The sequence below is a fragment of the Polyodon spathula genome, chromosome 6 (assembly GCF_017654505.1).
Source record: "Polyodon spathula isolate WHYD16114869_AA chromosome 6, ASM1765450v1, whole genome shotgun sequence".
Taxonomy (NCBI): Eukaryota; Metazoa; Chordata; class Actinopteri; order Acipenseriformes; family Polyodontidae; genus Polyodon; species Polyodon spathula.
In genome coordinates this window covers 21,979,740-21,986,261 of record NC_054539.1, presented here as the reverse complement: position 1 = coordinate 21,986,261, position 6,522 = coordinate 21,979,740, and the positions used below count along the sequence as shown (strand labels likewise).

Below are 6,522 nucleotides of genomic sequence, written 5' to 3'. Positions count from 1 at the left end.
AGATAGTTGAGCAGAACTAACTTGCACCTATTCTTCAGCACAGCTGGAGTCACTGGAAGGTAAAGCAGACGGGCCTCTTCATCCTGCTGCGGAGAAGTCGGTCAGGGGATTGTGCACAATACTCATTAAGTGTTTTCCTCTTGCGCCCCATTTTCAAATCAAACTAGTAACCTACACCTTAACCCATTAATCTGAAAAGTAGGCAGACAGACAGCAAGTATAAAAACTAAACAAACTATAGATGATTTCTAAATTGTTAAAATAAAAACTGGCGCCGTTTATCCTATATACATTTATTTCAGTCAAACTCTCATTTTTTGTGAATTCGACATTTAACAAGCTTTGCTGATCAATATCAAAAACTACAAGCGTATATATATATATATATATATATATATATATATATATATATATATATATATATATATATATAATGTTAAAAGAAAGTCTGCTTGGGCTTACACTCACTTCTCAAATCGATCCACCAACCTTAATTTATGGATTGAATACACACACACACACACACACACATACACACACGGGGTCAACCGCAGTTAACTCGACACCCTATGGGGATACCATTTGGTGTCGACTTATCCAAGGTGTTGAGTTAGCCACGGGTGCAATGAGCCATGGCATTAACAGGTATTGGCTTGTACTGTCTAATTTGATGATTTAAATTGCAAAAGTTAGCAAATGTACATTATACAGAATTAACTTGGTGAACAAAAACAATAATAAACAACTTAAAGTTTCATACAGAAATCAAACACTGTTGAGTATTTCGCATGCAAAGTATATTCTGTTATTTATATTTGTAGTTGATTATTTCGCATGCAAAGTATATTCTGTTATTTATATTTGTAATTAATTTACAACAATTTGTAGACTTTATTTTTCACTTTGACTTATGGACTTTTTTTGTGTTGATCAGTGGCATCCATTATCCATTTTGATTCCATGTTGTAACACAATAAAATGTAGAAAAGTCCAAGGGGGTGAATAATTTTGAGAGCCACTGTATATAACATTCAGATTCAACATTTGTCTGCAAAGTGGCACTGTCTGCTATGCAAAAATCTGTCCCTGTCTGAATTACTGAATGCTGGAACAGAGAAGTAATTATTTCTCATTATTCCAGCAACAATGAAAGGCAGGCACAGCAAGAAGAAGCTATCAGCAGATCCTCATATAAGATGATTGAGTTTTAAGAATGCTCTATTGCTGTAACAATATACTTTTGAAGTGTTTCTTCTTTCATAACCAACTATTTCTGACAATCCTCAGGAATACTGAGGCATTAAAAATGTAGCGCTTTAATTCCAATGGAAAATAATGGAGGAGAATTTGGATACAATTACCACCGCAAAAGATCCCTGATTGTATTTATTTTTTAAATGGAACCCTGGCAATTTCTACAACTAAGAAAAGGTTAAAAAAAATCACTTAGTTCAGTCAGAGCATGCTGTACAAAGGGACTGAACCACAGAGAACATTCTGTTCACAGGAATGCTGACGAGAGAGTTTATATATGGTTATCAGCACTCCATGATGTTCCTAACAGTGGTGCTCGATCAGGCCATCTTAGCGCACAGGGGAACTGGCACACAGGGCAATGCAAATAGCTTAAATTCTCCTGTGTGATACTGCTGGACATAACACAACTCCTGTGTGCACAGCAGACCTAATGCTTTCAGGATGTAGTCAATATGGGATTGGAAATAGAGAACTATAGGTTTTTTTACTGTAATATTCACAAGCCTTTCATGCCTTTTACACCCTAAATTTAAATTGCAATTCAAATTTGAAATTTGATCCAAGTTGACATTAATACACATCACAAAACCACCATATAATTCACAATTGCAACTAATTTGTAATTGCAGAACTATGAGAAAAAGCTTTTATGGCTCTGAAGCAGGGTGAAGGGATTAGCACATTGTTGAAGTTTGGCCTCACAGAGGGTGGGGACGCTGTGTTCACTAGCTTCTGGTTTCTCTCCAAAATGGAACAGACCTTAAGTCTATAGTCAGGCAATGGCAGCCATCATGTTAGAGGAAAACTATGCATGTGCTTCAAACCATCTCATAGGGTCAGGAGTTATATCACAGTGTGACCAAATCATTGTCTTTTTCTCTTTATGATTCCTTGAGCACTTTCTTTGCATGGTTTTCACATCAGTTTATAGTAATTATGTATTCACGTTTGAATTTAAGTATTTTTGGATTGAGCATGTTTTTGTGAATTGTTTTTATGCACTAATTTGTTGCATTTTTGTATGTATTTAATATAAAAAAATATATTTTTTAATATTTTTTAAAATATATTTAACAGTTTATATATTTAACCCAGCTGTATTCCATCTGAATGAAGGACAGCAATCCAGTAATTGACGAATTAAATGTGAGAGAGACTTAAAGAAGGTTGTCCAACCAGTTCTCCTCCGGGGGGGGGGGGGGGGGGGAGGGGGGGGACAGGCTTTATCCAGTCAGTTTATCAGGCAAGTGGTTAGAGAGAGAGAGAAATCAGTCAAGGGGACAGCCAGGGCAAAGTGAATGAGATGAATGGAGACACACAGCTAGATGAATTCGAGAGGAGAGTGTAACTGTGGGGTGGCCAGGGGTAACCGTAGTAAACCTGCTACTTGAATTTTTAATGACTACGCCACATTGGGTTTGGAAATGACAAGGACAATGACGTTGTAGATAATAATTTCCCCTATGCAGGTTCACTTAATCCCCAGGTTCCAATATACACACACTGGATGCTTGAATAGGTAAAAACTATTTTTATTGTTTAAGACAGGGAAAGCCATAAAAAATAATAAACACACCAGACAGTCCCCTCCTGTTGGTAGTTCTGGTAAAAAAAAGGAAAGAGTACTGTCTAAACGGGCAGATAAGCCAAAAAGAAGGAATCAGTCTCTGATAGCTCAGAGGAGTCCCAAGAGTCCCCTGACATCCACTTCTCTTGCAGCCCAAACCTGCCACGGACCTCACCATGCCCCCTGCTCGGACCTCCAACCGACGACCAGCCAACACCTTCGATGAACCTAAAACGGAGCGGGTCAAAGAAAATGGCCGTCGGGAAACGTACACTCAGGTAAGTAGAATTACCACCTCTACCCAGGGGTTCTGTTTACTTCCCCTTATCTTTAAACCCTGTGTGTCTCCTTTCTCTCTTGCCACCGTTCTTGGAACACTGATGTGGCATGCTGGAGACCGGCTCTGGACCTCGATCTTCCACGCTAACTGGTAAGCATCTCCATACCTGGATGCTGAACCTCGAACCTTGGGACAACGGTAAGTAGACCTTGAGCATGTCCTGGCAGGACTACAAAGAGATCACTCAGTGTGGGTTAGTATAAAGTACAATACATATTAGAAAGTTAGAGCAAGTCTGGAAATGATTAAATTGTAAATTAAATAATGTTATCTCTTCTCGCCCTAAGACCTTTCTCCGTCTCCCGGGACCATGACCTTGACTCTACTGGGGAATGGATTGTCCAAGGAGTGCCAACCAGACACAGCAAAGCAGTTACCTAAAATAAAAATCTATTTGCTTGTAAACCAAAAAAATGCTTTCACTGTCAATAATTCTTTACACCAACCAGTTACCACGAAAAAGGTAGCTTGAACACAGTCCAACAATGGCAGGTGATAATAAAACAAAATCCCCAAAAAACACAAAATCCAAAGAAACAAAAATCTCCAAACCAATTCATTTGTTCCTGCAGTTAACTTTAGACTGCTCCCAAGATTTTTCTCCGTGTTGCTGTTCCTTTCCAATACTACTGTCTCCTTGCCATTTTCCAGACGCGTTGTGTTTCTTCCCAAAACACTTCTCTGCCTTCCTGGTCCTTGTTCCTCCTGTTTTATAGTCAGCCCATGACTATCATTGGCTGGACTGTCATAATAACAAAAATAATATACATTAACAAAGGGATGGGCACCCCGTCACATCTACAAATAAAAAACATAATGACACCATATGCTATAAATTTGTAGTTTCTCTTAGAATTGGAGCATGATATGCCAGCTGTCTTTCAGGAACCCCTAACAACCCCACCCCCTTAATTATTGATTTTCTTGACCCTTTTTTCCATTCCTCATTGTTCCAAAGTGAGGAATGAACTGTGCTTTATAATAGAAAATGTGAGATCTATGAAGTTACGGCAATATTGTACTTACATAAGATTTAATGAAATGTGTTTGTTAGCTCTCTGAAGTTCCAGTTGAGTAAGATGTAAACCAGGAATACCACGTTGTCTCTTTCAGCTGTGTGCTGAACACGGAATCCTTTTGAGAAAAATCACAGACTAAATCAATATATTGTAACAACCTGGGGGTCAGCTTTTCTACAACGGGACATAATTGTGTGTTCACAGAGTTCTGGAATCTTCTTTGGCCTAGTTGCTACTGCAGGTGTTCAGTGATGTCAGAAGCGAGAGAATGTCCACCAATCATGAGCTCAGCTTGCAGAACAGAGGGGCCCCCATTGCAAGGAAAAAAAGGGATAGACACTTTGCAGAAGGAGGGATGGTAGGTGGGGCAGATCAAGCATGCTTGGGATTGGTGGGTGATGTGATGGGGGTGTGGATTGGGTGAGGGCATATAAGGGAGTGAGGGGATTGGCGCGAGGGAGAGCAGGGATTCAAGTTCTATGGGATACTCTGTTAAGTTTGACTGCACTTAATTTGGCGTAGGGCCTACAGTGTGCTTTACATTTGTTTCTAGCTGTCACTGTACCACTCGCTTGAAAGCAGCATGCTTTACTTGCTGAGTATAGAATACCAGCCTACAATAAACCGTTGAATTTGAGAACCTGCAATATCTGTGAGCCTGCTTCATTTCCCACCCGTCACTACAATATTTATTTGTGAAAAAAGACATAACAGAAATACATACTGTATATTGTATTTCTTTAATAAAATGACGCTGTACAAGCCCATCCTAGGCATACAATGAAAGACAAATGTCTTCCACAGTCATTCTGTACTGGTTGTAACTGGATACTATTTGTAGTACTAAGGCACAGGTTTCTAGTTAACATCATTTGATAAGATGATTATCTATTCAGGGATAACAATATAAGTACGGTACCTCAAATTAATCTCACAGTGATAACAAACCTAGTAATTAAGAAGCATGCTGTGAAAATACTGCCATTTACAGAATGTTATTAAAGAAAAAAACAGTAGTAACTGTCATTTTAACAGTGTACAAAAAACCACAGTAACAATGAGATTATATTTATTCCTGGAACAAAGCATATACTATTATTGTAGACATCTTTACACAGTGTATATTTTTATCTATAATTATTCAACAGTATAAAGTTAATTAGAATAATAAAGTAAGTAATTAAAAAGACAGAAAGTAGAAATTTAAAGAATGCAATCCTCATGGCACAAGAAGATGATGATTGTTAAATCAAACAGTGACATAATATTTGCCATTGCAGATTGACATATCATTCTATAACCTGAGATACTTTCCACAGTTTCCTATACATTGGATGAGCTGACATTGAGGTAGTATTGTTTTAGCCAGCACAGTTTTAAATTTAGCGAAACCATCATCAGGAACAATGCAACTTGTTTATTGTCAATGTATTGTCATTTTCAATCATATTCTCACTCTTACCATATCTATTTGTGAAATGCTACATTTAAACCAATATTTAGAGTGAGACACCATGTATAAGCCTTGCTTACATCACAAAACAAATTAAGTTGAGAAGTATTTTGGGAGTAATATACTTTTGAAAGAAATACAGTGTTACACTGTGTTATAGGTGTTACCGTTACTCAGGTTATCCATTGGAAGAGTGCTAAGGTAGTCTAAGATTAGGGTCCACCAGGGACTGAAATCAGCCATGAATGTAATTAACACTACTTAGGGCAAAATATCACCAACACTAAATTAATTACCAAATATTCTAAACAAGTGTGGTAAGTATCATAGGGAAAAGGCTCCAGAATTTAAATAATTACCATTATTTAAAACTTATGTATTATTTGATTTTATTACCCTAACCCCAGCCTCAGTCCTGACCTTAATATAATCATTATAAACAGTCAGTAGTGTGTAACCGAGAAAAAACTACAATTAATTAGCTAATTACCTTGGTATGAAATTATCCACTCATGTTGCAAAGAAACAAACACGGTAATGCTCATCAGTTGTGATGTTCATCCCCACTAGAGCCCAGGCCACTCCACGTTGGTTATGTTCATATCCTCTATTGCAACTTCAAACCGGCAATATAAAATCAGTGGTCTGGGTGGTTCCATCCCCATCCCTATTAAATATCCAAGTGAAAACAAATTTAATTTAAAAGTTAAAGGAAAATATCAAGCAGGTGTGATTACATAAACTGTGATTACAGCTTCACATTTAACCATACAAAATGAAATAATATATGCATTATGCCTTATCATTACAGCGAGGTGGAAAATCAATCCCATGTGCCAATAGCTTACCAAACATATCCCGTCAAAACCTCAGCTTGCAAATCCAG

At 37.7% G+C, this 6,522-nt stretch overlaps 1 long non-coding RNA gene across 1 annotated transcript; it reads right to left on the bottom strand.

The window, feature by feature from the left end:
• Positions 1 to 2,850: 2,850 nt before the first annotated feature.
• LOC121316525 lies at positions 2,851 to 6,282 on the bottom strand. The gene is made up of 3 exons (XR_005950408.1): positions 6,127 to 6,282; positions 4,191 to 4,298; positions 2,851 to 3,906 (listed from the first exon to the last, which is right to left on the bottom strand). It is a non-coding gene; the product is annotated as an uncharacterized LOC121316525 (long non-coding RNA).
• Between the last annotated feature and the right edge of the window lie 240 nt (positions 6,283 to 6,522).